General features: G+C 41.3%; 1 protein-coding gene across 3 annotated transcripts in view; it reads left to right on the top strand.

Moving 5' to 3' along the window:
• LOC138300760 (polycystin-2-like protein 1) overlaps positions 1–14,712 on the top strand; it is a 2,286,574-nt gene that overhangs the window by 1,521,406 nt on the left and 750,456 nt on the right. The gene's annotated exons all lie outside the window — the stretch shown is intronic.

Raw genomic sequence — 14,712 nt, forward strand, 5'->3', positions numbered from 1 at the left:
CTGAAATGGGGAAAGGCCCCCGGCCTTGATAAAATCCCAGGTGACCTGTACAAGACAAGTCCAGATATATGGGCACCATACCTGAACCTGGTCTCTAATACAGTAGCTGCAGGAGCACCTGTCCTGAGCTCCTGGAAGGGAGCGGAGATAGTTCCCATATTCAAGAAAGGCAGCCCCTCTGACCCTGCCAACTACCGTCCAATCTCCTTACTTGATAATTTCCCCAAAAGTTTTGCAAAGCAAATCCTGTTTCATCTAGAAGAATGGATTCTAGAAACCAATGCCATTTCCGACTTGCAAGCAGGGTTTAGGCCAGCAGCCAGCACTATAGATCAAGTCTTAAGATTCCTAACAATCAAATGGAAGACTGTGGAAGCAGGAGGGGGTAACCTATTTGTAGTCTTCGTTGACCTTAGAGCCGTATTTGATCTGGTCCCCAGGAACCAGTTATGGCTGACATTAGCCAACATGGGCATCCCAAATGGTCTTTTGAAACTTATGGCCCGATTACATGAGAACACTTACGCACAAATTAGGAGCGGTAAGGATGGCGACCTAACAGATCCAGCTGCCATTGAAAGAGGAGTCAGACAGGGCTGTGTCCTAGCCCCTACCCTTTTTCTCCTATACATAAATAATTGTATTAACTATTTAGCAAACTGCACCAGTGACTCCCCAAAGTTGTCCGGGAACAAAGTGCCATGCCTACTTTATGCGGATTACACTATCTTGCTGGCCAAAACACCCATGGGAATCCAAAATCTGGTTAACCAGTTTTGTGTATTTTGCAGAGATTACGGGCTGAATATCAATGCCAAGAAAACAAAACTTATGATATATAGTGCCCCGAATAAGAAGCTAAAAGCAAATATAATGATGGATTCAGTCCTCTTGGAGAGGGTAACGGAATACGATTATCTGGGCATTAGACTATCTGATAAGGGCAGCTGGGACGCAGCCATAAGGAAAGGGGCACTCATTATCCGCCAAAGAAGTGGAGTGCTAGAACGGAAGGCCAGTACCGCAGTAAGCGGTTCTGAAATCTATAAAGTCCAAATCCGTGCTGCTGCCCTGTATGGAGCGGAACTCTGGGGGTTCATACAGACAACTGGGCACCCTCCAAACCAAAGAAAACAACTTCCTCAGACACATATCTAGGCTAGGGAAGGGCACGCCGATGCTCCCCCTAAGATTAGACCTGGGTATAAATAGCATCAAAGATACAGCATGCTTAAGGCGACTTCTATACTGGGTTTGACTATGGAAAACGGAAGAACTCGAACCCTTTATGACAGCAATTAAAGATCTAATACCACCTTTTCAGGGATGGGAAAAAGTTTGCTGGTTGAGGGAGATGAAATCAGCCTGGGTCAATTTGGGCTTCTCCCACTACTGGGAGAATCCTGAGATGATTCCTGCTAACGCCAGATTGCTGATCAAAGAACGATATTGGGGGAAAATCTACAAGGAGTTTTTTCATTCTAATGGGCCAGGTCGGCTGACAGCAGAGCTTCTGCTGGTCAAGCACGAACCCCGGCCCGAAAATTTCGTGGATCTCCCCATACCAGCACGTGCCCGAGCTTTACTCCTTCAGTTCAGATACGGAACATTAGCAGTTAACAGCTTCACGCCCGCTGGCCGACCAACAGTCCTATGTTTGACAAATGTATAAACTGCCATTTATGCAAGGAAACTCCTGAGCATGTTCTATTTTTTTGCCCCTTGTATAAATGCCCTAGAGGAAAGTGGATTATTCCCTTGTGTAAAGCACTGCTATTACAAAACCGAATCAGTGCCTACAGACTATGCAAATATGATACTTCCACGCTGATAGTAAGCTCTGTTTCTAAGTATCTGTCAGCAGCATGGACAATCCGCAGTAGGACTATTTTAGACCCTAATCCACTAGCTGAAGAAAGGTCCAGCAGTTAGTGGACGAGGATTTTTTAATAGTTAGGGATCTTAAATATAATTACCTGTGCTGATCTATTCATGATATTAGATTTTATCCCTGTGTATGTTTTCCAGTGGGTCTTCTCATTTAAATCGGTTCATAGTATCTTAGCACATAGCACTTCGCAAATGGTAAGATTTAAATCCCCTGATCAATTTATTTAAGATATGAGGTTAACTCTATGGTACCCTTTTTATTGTTTGGTTTTTAACTCTCGCAAGCAGGAACTATTTTATGAAGTATTGCAAACTATTTTTATGTATAAACTTGCTCTAGAATAGTTTTTTATAGGTATCATTAGAAAAGATTTGGTATACAATCTGTTTTAAATCGATTCATACTATCTTAACACATAGCACTTTGCAAATGGTAAGATTTAACTCCCTTGATCAATTTACTTAAGACATGAGGTTAACTCTATGGCACCATTTTAATTGTCTGGTTTTTTAATCGTTACAACCACAAAATATTTTATGAAGTATTATGAACCATTTCTCAAGTATAACTTGTTCCAGAATAGTTTTTATAGGTAGTATCTGAAAAGATTTGGCATACTATCTGTTTTTCTTTTAAACTGTCTTGGCAAATGGTATCACTTAAGCTAGGAGGTACAAACTGAGGAGTTTTATTTAACTTCTCGTCCGTTGGACAAGCAGTGTGCCAACTGTTATTGCTTCCTTCTTTTCGTGATGTTTATGATTTCTCTTTGTTTTTTCTGTATGTACGGTTCATTTTTATCCTTTTTAATGGTCTAATTTTAGACCAAATAAACTATTGATTGATTGATATATGCACACATACATACATACATATAATTATATATGCTTTCCATAGTAGTAAATAAAAATAAAAAAAATACATACATGTGTGTTTATATAAATTTATATTTATATAAAGTATTAGTGCGATTTATGTAATTTACATTCTATTGATATTATATACCACAAGAGTTCAAACTTACTACTTTAAAAATAACAATATTTTTGTATGTTTTTGGATGATATTGGTGTTAAATTATATTTAATTTGCAATATTTTTCTACCTACTACTATAAGTATAGGAATACGATATTTTGATAAACAATATTTATGTCGAAGGATATTGTTTGCTGCAAATTTAAAACCCTGCTGACAACCAGAGATATTTAATTTATCAGCTAAATATGTGTGTGTAAGGCTTTCTGAGTGATGCAAGCCATCTTGAATTACTCTCTAACTTCATTAAGAAGCGATTGTTGTGTTATGAGAAGAGGTGTGATGTGCTGAAAATTGTTGCATTTAGAGAGAGAGTCGATAGCCAGTCGCATGTAGCACTGCTGTAAGGTGCCCAGATAAATGTCAGTGGGCCATTGAGAAGTGAGTTACCACAACCCTGTCTGTAAAGAACAAACAACTGAACTAAGGTCTTTAACTCATGTCCTGGGATAAACTGCCAGATACTGCACAGCAGTCTAAGTGGGTAGTCTGTGCTGTGTGCAATCAGAGATTTGTCCTTGTAAATTAAGTCTACAGGGATGTAGAATTCCTGTTGCCCGATGCCTGTGGCATATTGTTTGGGGTCAAGGGCAACTCATGTTCATGGTTATTTCGTCCTTGGGACAAGTAGGCCCAACCTCCTGCAGCACAAACCCTTTGGCTGCCAGGTTGCAGAGAAGGGAACTGTCTGCAGTTGTGGTAATATGTGTGTCTGTATGTTAATGCTGTTCGAAATTGTACTTATGGTTCATTAATGAAAAGCCTTTATTATTAGGGAGAGCACTGTAAATAAATGTTTTAAGGGCACACTGCACTACTGACAGTGGTTCCAGTAAAAACAAAAAAAGTGTACACACATTTGAAAAGTTTAACAATATGAGACTAAGTATACTGCTCTTAGAAAGCTCTCTGATTAGATGCAAATGTTTGTAGAAGCTTGTAAGCAAGAGTGATGATGGAAATAATGTTCAGAAACAAATCCAAGTAGGAAAAAAACGTTACTATGAAATTTTAGGTGCTAATTCCTTGAAGCGTCATTTAGTAAAGTGTGTTGATGTATGCTAGTATTTCCAAAACATATTCCTAATGGAAAATCCGTGTAACCATTTTCAACAAGAATATGGGAAGCATGACAATAAACAAACACTGGCAAAGCCAACTGATCCGACACTTTTTGAGAGTCTTTTGGTTTCGTCAATGCGTGTCTTCTTTTGACATGGGTTTTGTAACAATTTATTGTTGTGGGAGCTGCCAGGCCCTCACCATTGTAACAAACACTGGCAAGAACAAAAAAACTTTTTGGTCTTAAAAGAAACCCCCACATTGCCACCAGTGGTGTAACAAAGGCCCCACAGCCCCTCTCCAGGGGGACCCCTCAGCACAGCATCTGCCCTGAGTGATTCTGGAGGGGGGGGGCTCCATGTTCATCACAAGGTGGCCTCCTCCTGTTTCATTACACCACTAATGGGACAATAATGGCTGGCACTGAACAAAACTACTTTGTGTGACAATATGCTCCTTGTGGAAGAGAAGGATGCAATCGCTAACAGTAAAGCCAGCCAATGGATAGAGAAAGAAATGGAAATTCAATAAAAACAAACTGTCTTTGTTAATGCCGGACCTAATTAGGAACCCAATTCTTAAAGAAAGTCACAAAAGTGCACCCATGATATCTGTCTTTAAATTAGTGGCTTTCATGAATTCACAAGAACTCTCAGAAGTAAACCAGGAAATCGTACTCCTTGAAAATATTTGTGAACTGTATTTTAACACGAGCAAATATGCATGTTTAGATTTGCTCATGTGAAAATTTATTGAGCGTTTACAAGTTCACTTTCCCTCTAACCACTTTTCTCCCAACCCTGGAAGAACGTCTACTTCTGCCATTGTCAGGAGTAAATTTCCATCCATTGTCATTATAGGAAAAGATTAGAAAAGAGCTGGTGAAAATACTTTAAAACATGCAAGTTAGTAGGTTTTCAGACTCAAAAGCATTCAAGCTCTGGAACTATTGCATACAGCTTCCTCCAGCCCCAGTATGTAGATCTGCGTAAAGGTGGCAAAATAAGGAAATTGCTATAGTAGGGACTGAAATTGCAAGTATTCAAGCCCTACTATAGCAGTAAGCCTGGCATAATCAGAGAGGCTATTATCAGAGCTCATACATAGTGAGTTTGCTGCCATAATTAATCGTCTCACTACATGGCACCAAAGGGACAAGTAGATCTTTTTACAGGACTTAAGTAGATTTAAGAAGCAACCTGTCCCATGGACAAGAAGATACTTTATTAAATTCCACACCCCGAGTCTATTATTGAGGATGATACTAAGGGTCTTGGCGTTATCAGTGATAGTCAATTTACTATCCACGGGTAGCGCGTTCATTGGCAGCAGCATCTGGAGTCAAGCAGGAGGAGGGGCAGCCTAAGGAGGCCCTTTAAATTTGAACTATCGCGCTACCGCTCACGGGATGCGGGCGGGCGGCGCCCGGGCAAAGCCAGGCCAAGGGTGAGCCCGTCCTTCGCCCGTCATCGCCAGGAAGAGGCAGGGCAGGGCCCCCCTCTGACATCTTTATGATACGCTCGATCCTGGGACGTACAAGCGCATGGTTGCCAGAAGGTACTTTTTTTTTATTTGGAAAGGATGCTTTTATTTTCATTGCTGTTTGCATGTTAAACAAACCAAAGAGCAGGACTCTGTTTGTGGTTGTTGGTGGTGGGATTAAAACCCCCATAAACTTGACATTGTGCTCACGCTACAAGTGTCGGACTTTGACTGTGCTGTTGGGGGCGGGACTAAGCCCCTATAAATCTGACTTTGCGTTCCTGTTACACAGGAAGCATCGGATCCTGTCTGAGGCTGTTGGAGGCGGGTCCTAGCCCTTATAAATTTGTCATCGTACTCCCTTGGCTTTCTCTTCGTGCTACACATAATTTTGAGGAACTTTATCAACTCGCTCAGGATGGGGAAAAGGAAAGCCAGCAGTAATTCTATTGGGCAGGGAGGGGCGAAGAAACTACCTCGACATGCCACTGAAAACTGTACATTGACCCAGATTGATGACCTGATAGAGGAAGTAGAGAGCTTGTTAGCTACTAAACCTACCAAGTCCTCTAAGAGAGGGACTAATGTCTCAACTAAAGACATAAAAAACATTTTTTTCCCTTATCGAGAGCTTCTACCAGTGTTACCACGAGGTTCTCACTTAGAACCTACTATATTAGAAACCTCGGTCAATTTAATAGAGAGCCCAAAACTGAGGGTGTTAAACCAGCAGGGTTGTGTATCTCCACCTATTAATTGTTTCAATCACTTTTTACCTCTTGTCTCCCTGGCTACCTCCAGTATAGAGAGGAATGTATCAAGGGAAGCTGAGGAGCCACCAGTACGCTTAGTAACGGAGGGGGAACTCCCTGTTGAGGCACAGTTAGTACAAATCAGAGCTGAAATGGTTAGTCTAGAGAGTATTTTACATCCTTTAGTCACATGATATGCGAGAAGTTGGACTGCATAACTGCCACAATTTGGGACATAAGGAAATCCTCTTCTAAACCTGAGTCTAACTCTCTACCTATGCAAACTCAACAAACTGAAATGTCTATGGCTGGATCACATGGGGAAAGAGGGCTGGATTGATAACTCAAGACTGCCAATGGGAAGAATGTTTACCCCTGAAGTGATAGATTTAAAAAAATGTGATACAAATTCGACAAGAGGGGCTAACCATGAGATGTGCAGAAGCAAGCCTTTAGCCAACAATAATAAAGACCCCCCACAAAGTACTTTATCAAGCCAGACTAAGCATTGCTACCATGACGTATATATGACAAACATTCCTAAGTTAAATCATGGATCAAAGGAGCAAGGGGATTCACTTAAAAACAAAGTAATCCATTGGATAAGGGGTGTAAATAAATGTAGGTCTGTCATAAGAGATGATATAGTAACTGTCCAGAGATATTCAAGCGATAGCTTAGAAACAGATCTTATAGGGCTGAAATTGAACAGCCAGAGATTAGTAAAGGGCCTCCTAGCGCTTGATCAAAGATCGAGACCTGGTACTTCATCCCAAGTAACTCTTACCCAAACGATCCCCCAATCAACGGCTAATTTGCTTTTTAGAGGGAGCGCTAACATCCAAACACTTCCCAGTATATGCACTTGGAGAGGGGGTTGTAGGAGCAGCCCAATTCTAATTGTTGACTGACGCAAAGCCCCCGCAGTGGAAGTAGGGAGAGATGATATACTCAGTAAACAGGCTATGGACCCTTGTACCCCAAGCAACCTGCCATTGGGTATTGTGGGAGTAGAGGCAGGAATACATTGCAATCCTCAAGTAGCAGGGAGGGACTGTGGAGCCACAACCTCTGCAAAATATTGGGGATGGAAATTATCCATTAATAAAATTTTATCTTGGAACGTGGCAGGTGTGCTACCAAAAACAACCAACCCAGAGTGGTGTCGTTTTATAGATCAACATCATATTATCTTATTGAAGGAGACATGGGCCCCTTCTGCGACCTATAGAGCAGATTACTGGACCTTCCAGAAGGCTGCGCTCCCATCGCCATCTGGTAGGACATCAGGGGGTTTGATAACTTGGCTAAAGCACAACCTGTTTCCTAAGACAAAGGAGCTGGTTATTCCCACTAGGGATATACTAGCTGTGGAGGTCAAATTTAGCAGCCTACGGGGGCCTGTTTGCATAGTAATTGTAAATATATGCATCAAACCTGGCCAACAAAGGACCCAGAATGCCCTGCTAAATTTACTCGTAGATTTTTTGAGCCAATTACCAGGGGGGCAGGGTTTAATCATTGCAGGAGACTATAATATGCAACTGAGCTGTAAGGATGACTCCCAGCAAAAAGGAACACAGTTCGTAGATCCATGGGAGAGATCAGGGCCGGTTCAGGTTGCAACAAAGAAAACAGGGGGAGCATTAGATTAATTAGAGGATTTAATAAAAGTAAAGGGGCTATGAATAGTAAATGGGAACATGAAGTCAGATACTCCAGCTATGCCTACATATAGAAAAGGTCTATATTCAAGCCACCTAGACTATGTCCTAGTAGATGACACACTTTGGAATTCTCTTATCGACATGGTTGTATTTCCACTGGATGATAGTGACCATCAAGCTCTTTGTGTATCCTTCTCATCTTCCACATTTAATTGTAACACACTGACCAAGTGGGTGAAGGGTAATGCCTTATCCGTGACAAATGATTATAAAAACGTGAGATGGGAATTGGTGAAAGAAGATGTAAACTTCCAGATTTCTATGTACAAAGCAGTTATGTTGGCACTTCTCCCCTTCAAGTATATTGATTCTGTACCGATTAACCTGATCAATTTGCATAGTACCTTGGTCAATCGCTTAAGACCATATACCCAGGTAGTAAGGAGGCGGGCAGAGGCTGGGGACAAACCATTGAGATGGTTCTCCAGCTCCTGCCGGCAGGCCAAAACACAGCTATTGGGAGCACTGAAGGCAGGGAATCGCCGAGAGATAAGAGAAAGTAGGACTGCCTACAAAATAGCATTGAAAAATGCCAAAAAAGAGTGGGAATATAAATATTGGAACGGTTTGGTAGATACTCTCCATGAGAATGATTTTAAATTGTTTTGGAAATTAGTGGCAGGGAAAGGTAACTCACAAACCACGGAAAACTTCCCAGCAATCCAGCCAGAAATCTGGGTGTCACATTTTGGGAATCTACATGTAGCAGCACAAATCAGTGATATTACTGCTTCTCTACCAAAATCCCAGAGCCTCCTCACTTCTTCCACATCAGCTACCGGGCCACTCATATCATTCAAATTTGACCTGGACTACTTCTCGCTAAAAGAAACAACTTCAGCTCTCCAAACATTACGCAAAGGGAAGGCCCCTGGGCTAGATGGTATCCCAGGTGATTTGTACCTGTCTCGGCCCAGTACTTGGTCTTTATACTTAAATGCGCTTAGCAACGAGATACTGAGGGGTGGTGGGCTTCCCCCCACATGGCAAACAGCAATCACAGTCCCTGTTTTCAAAAAGGGGCCAAGGGAACTACCAACTAACTACAGACCAATAAGTTTAATTGATGTTAGTCAAAAAATATTTTGTAAGCTGGTCCTAACTAGACTGCAGACTTGGATAGAGGACTCTGATATCCTCTCCAATTTTCAGGCAGGATTTAGGAAAGGAGTGAGCACAGTAGACCAGGCGTTCAGGTTCAATCTTCTTTGCTGGAAATACCTGACACTTAGCAAGAGTCACTTGTATGTGGCCTTTATCGATTTAAAAGCTGCTTTCGACATGGTCCCTCGGGACTTATTGTGGAATGTCCTGGAGACCTACCAACTTGACAAAGAATTGCTGAGATTAATTATGTATCTTCATGAGGGCACCTATGCCCAGGTACGCTGGTCTCAAGGCGGAGATCTGACAGAAGCCATACCTGTTGATAGGGGGGGTCAGACAGGGGTGTGTTTTGGCTCCCACTCTGTTTAACCTCTTTATCAACGGTGTGGTCGATCAACTGATGTACTGCAATCATGATGCCCCAAAGTTAGCAGGAGCCCTTGTTCCTTTTTTAATGTTTGCGGACGACACCTTACTGATTTCAAGAACCCCAATGGGTTTACAAAATGAACTTGACATTTTTTCTAATTTTTGTACCATGAGGGGCCTTGAAATAAATCCAACGAAGACAAAGTTTATGGCTTTTAATCCGCATTAGTCATTTAGGGGGAAATGTCTATAGCAGGTCAACTGGTAGAGAGAGTTAGTCAGTTTGACTATCTGGGGATCAGATTAGCAGACGGCCAGCAGTAGTCAGCTCAGATCGGGAAGAGTCTGTCCTTCAACAGAGGTCAGTAGCAATAGGGAGGAAAATTGCTAACATCTCGGAAGGGGAAATTTCACCTGCCATCACAGTATATAAAGCCACAGCAGTGGCTGCTTCATCTTATGGTGCTGAGTTATGGGGGCACTGTAATTCCAGAAGTCTGACGACGATAGAAAACCGTTTTATTCATAGCTTCTTGCGGCTGCCGATAAGTACCCCTCTTATACCCCTTGGATTTGATTTAGCATTAAATGAGATCCATAATGAAATTGCCCTAAGACCCCTTATGTATTGGGTCCACCTTTGGTCCTCCGAACACCTGTCCACCTACCAAATAGCAACAGCTGAGCTTTTAACAGACAGTGATGTATTAAAAACTCCTTTGTTTAAATATATTAGAGACATGAGTAAACTCCTCAAAATGGAGGAGGTATGGAGAGATCCTTGTAATCTGACCAAAGAAGCAAAACTACGTATAAGGAAGTGCTACTGGGAGACTATTCTAGTGCAAACCTGGTCCAAAAAAAACTCTAGGCAGCAGGACATCACAGTTTCTAGACCATAAATACAGTCCTAAGTTTGAGGCTTATATGGATAATATAAACCCCCCCTTACACTAAAACCCTTTTTATCAAATTTAGGCTGGGGATTCTGCCACTCAAGACATTCACTGCGAGGTGGAGTAAGGAGGATGACAATCTGAGTTTTTGTCATTTTTGTCACAAGCAACCAGAGTCACCCACTCATTTTATGTTCTTTTGTCCCAGATATTTGACACCTACGAAGAAGTGGATTATTCCTTTATGTAGATCAATGGGGATAAGGAAATGCAACACTTCCTTACGTATTCTGGCAAGTGATACAAGTGACAATGTAGTTTTTGCAGTCGCAAGGTATTTACAATCTGCTTGGGCTATAAGAACCAGAGAACTGTCATAACTGTGTGTTTTGATAATTTATATTAGACTAAATTACTCTTGGCTGAAGTAGATTACTAAGTGGAACCAAGATGCAAAGGTTTACAAGGCTCTAAAAATTGCTGTCCGTTTTGTATTGTTTTATACTGTGTGTTTTTAATAACTTATTATTGAAGGAATTCTTTTAGGGCTTTTTAATGTATTATGTGGCATTCCTTGTTTTATCCTTTAATTGTTTTATTATATGGTTATGGTATGTTGTTATCATATACTTTTATGGCTTTTAGCCGAAATAAAGTTATTATTATTATATATATTATTATACTATCCAGGAAAGCTCAGGATTCAATTCACAATTGGACATGTAGGTTGAATTTCTTTCAGGAAATTAACATGAACTCTGTTTTTGAGAGTTCAAATTTTAAGTAACGATTAGGCATCCATCTTTCAACAGTTTCCAGGGAGCGGGGGAGTAAAGAATTTAGAGATGGATTTGTAAAATAGATTTAGATGTCATCACCATTCTGGTGAGACAGTATCTCTGAGTTCTTGAGGATGCCTCTGAGAGGTTCCAAATGAATGTTGAATGGTGTCAGACAAAGAATGGAACATTGATGCAATAGGACATAGCTATATATTGAGGTACCTATTTAAATCTCTTCTTTTTGGTTCGACAGATAGGAGGCGAACCACTTAAGCACTATGATGCCCAATCATTCTTTCGAGATATTGACCAATGAGATATGATTGACATTATTGAACTGATAGGACAGGAAGCAAAAGTAAGAAGTAGTGTATGAAGTATGGGAAGTGGAGTGCATTGTCTACAACTGAAAAATACTTAGGGGATTGTTTGACTGAATAACATGAGAAAGTTGACAGGCTACACATCTTTCAGTCACCTTCCCTAAGAAACGAGATCCTGAAATAAGACATAAGTTGTTCGGGTCATTAGCATCAACAGATGGTTACTTCAGAAGTGGCGAGGCTTTCCAATTTTCATACAGTCAGGGACTATACCTTGAACAAGCAGACAATTTACCAGGACTGTCACGCAGGGTAGTAAATATTTGGCCAGCTTCTCATAAATACCTCAAAATGCCATCTGAGGTTTAAGGTTTAACTTGCAGCTTGTCAGAGAATCAGAGGTTGGATTCAGTGGTGTTAACCCTGCAAGAAGAAGCTGGACTACTGGGTGGTTAATGGGTGATTAATGGAGGAGACCAATAGCACTTTCATGTGAGAGGACTTTGACAAGTAAATGTGAGTTTATTTGCTTTTTCACTTAGATGGGTAGCCACCATGTAGTCTTGAGTCATCTCAGGGTTTGTGTTCTTCACATACGTATTTGGATAGCTATAGGGTAGAGGGCTTCCATTTTTTACTCTTTCTTTTCTGAGAGAACAATCTTCAATCAGGTCTTTCATGTAACCATTGAAATTTACTGCAGATACATTAAATGTTGCGCAACGTTTTTAGGATGGGTAATTGGAGGTGTGAAAGCGATCTGAAGATGATTGGATAATTGGTCCAGTCAATAATGAGTGGCCTTTACGGTCGTTATGAGATTGTTCACAATTATCAAGTCAAGTAGGGAGTTTTTACAGTGTGTCAGTCCTTGGTAGTGTTAGAGAAGACTCTTATCAAGAACAAAAGCAGAGATAAAGTTGGCATCGGCGGCTTTAGCACTGCTCACTGCAAGTTCAAATCTCCAAGACAGTTGTTGGTCTCAGTGATTATTAGGTGGTTTGTAATATTTGCTATTCATTCTCCAAAGAATATGTCTTTATCACCTGGAGGGTGATGGATGATGTTTCATTTGACAGAAGAGACATTAAGCATAAACGTCTGAAAATGGGCATTAAGATGGAGCAGTATTGGTCCTTGGGGATTTTTCTATATGTCATTTTGTCTATGTCTGTTGATGGTGGCACTTCACTTCAGCGTTAGCAGTGCTTCCAGGATGCCAGTTTGGCACTATGCTGACACAGCCTTTTGAGAGTCTCTAGCTGCCAAACCCTAGTGATAAGGCAAAGTGCATACATATCTTAGATCAGCCAGTTTCACTCACAATCCAAAAATGTTTAGCAGCCAGGCTTGGAGAATGAAGTCTGATTAAGTCAACCCCTAATTTCTCTGACTCTTTAATCTTACACTGCTTGTTCCTGCCAAATGTGGAAGGAGGTTCAACAAGCAAAGTGTTGTAACTCAAACTGAGACCCTCGTTACGACTTTGGTGGTTTTTGTTAAAGACCGCCAAAGCTGCTGCAGTCAACAGACTGCCAGTGCTGGAGACCTGAAAGGACTGCAGAAATCCGACTCAGTCAGCTTGGCCGACGGAGTTGAAGAGGCAGTTCCACCATGAGCACCACCACGGCAAGAAGACACCCCCACCGTGTTACGATATGTAATATGGCGTGGCAGAGTCCTGTCAGTGGTGCGGTGCTGACGGTGGAAAGCACCAAGACCCATCCCCTCCCAGACGACCACCTTGCCAGAAAAGGTAAGTTGATCGTCCAAAAGGGGAAGTGGGAGGTGTTGGGTGTGTGGTGTGTGCGTGTATGTGTGCCTGAATGGGTGTGCATGTGAGTATGTATGTGTGCGGAAGGCTGTGGGTATCTGCATGTATGGGGAGGGGAGTGGTGTGTGCTAGGGTGTGAGTGAGTAGGTGTGTGTTTTGGAATGCATGTGAGTGGGGCGCATGTGTGCAAGTCTGCAATTGAGTGGGGGTGTCTGTGCAAATGTGCGGATGGGGGAGTGTGAGGTGAGGAGGGTTTGTGCAAGTGTGTGTATGTGGAGTGCGTGAATATATTCATGTGTGGAGGGGTGGGGGTATGAATGATTGTGGAGGGGGTGCATATGTGTGAGTGCGAGTGGGGGTATGTGTATGTCAGTGTGAGAGCGGGTGGGGGTGTTTGTATGGATATGTGCGGTTGGGTGGGAGGTGTTTGCAAGTGTGTGGACAGGTGGGGGGTGCATGGAGGTGTGTGGATGTGTAAGGGTGTGGGGATTCCTGTCGCCGGGTGCGTACCACAACCAAAGAAAAACAACAAAATACATACATGACACTGAGAAGTCAAGAGAAACAGAGTGTCTGTAGTGGTCTCATCGAAGCAGGACATTGTGAGCACTATGCTCCTACAACCCTTCTACGATAGGTTACGCAATGATGTTTTTAGTAGAAAATTAACATGTAATCAAAGGCGTGTGGGACTTTCTTGTGAATCACAGGCACACTTTAAACTCTTGCTTAGATACACGATTAATGCAGTGTGTGATCTCAAATGGTGGTTAGGCGATACAGGTGCGTGACGTTCAAACGGTCATAGGGCATGTTGCCTTGAAACTTTGAAGACTTATAGAAATATAGAATCGGACAAGTGCCATGTTGGGATCCTGTTGTAACTGATTTGGAGGAAATCTTGAGTTTTGAATTTTTGGATTTACGAAGTACATTGGAATGGAAATAAGCCTTCAAAAAGGGCTGAAATAGGACGAAACACGTCAGCTGAAGTTTACATCTATTGGCTGAGATTTCACAAGATCAGAGCATCTGAGATTTACAATTTCTTTGGAAAGAAAATTGATAGGATTGGACTACATATCTTTTAGATTGTTTATGTTCTGTATCTGTATTGAATTATATATTTATGAATATGTATATTTACAAATAAATTACAATACATATATCATGATTGTGGTAACCAATTTATCAGGGTAACAGAACTTTTATTAAATACACACCCAAACCATTATGCTATTGACTTATTATATTCCCCTATATATCTGTATATTAGATCAAATGATCTGATCGTATCTTTTAACTTTCACAGTTAGATGTTTATTAATTTAGTTATGGTGTGCTCCACTATTTTTGTTTTACACTTTAAACTCTAGCGTGTGATGACTAATGCAAGAAAGAAGATTAGGAGGCAATTGTAGTGTTAGATGTATGCAACAGTATACCTAACTTTGTATATACATCAGAATATAAATTTCAAATTTTTTCAAATTATATGTTTCTGCCCTTT

Source organism: Pleurodeles waltl, chromosome 6, assembly GCF_031143425.1.
Source record: "Pleurodeles waltl isolate 20211129_DDA chromosome 6, aPleWal1.hap1.20221129, whole genome shotgun sequence".
Taxonomy (NCBI): Eukaryota; Metazoa; Chordata; class Amphibia; order Caudata; family Salamandridae; genus Pleurodeles; species Pleurodeles waltl.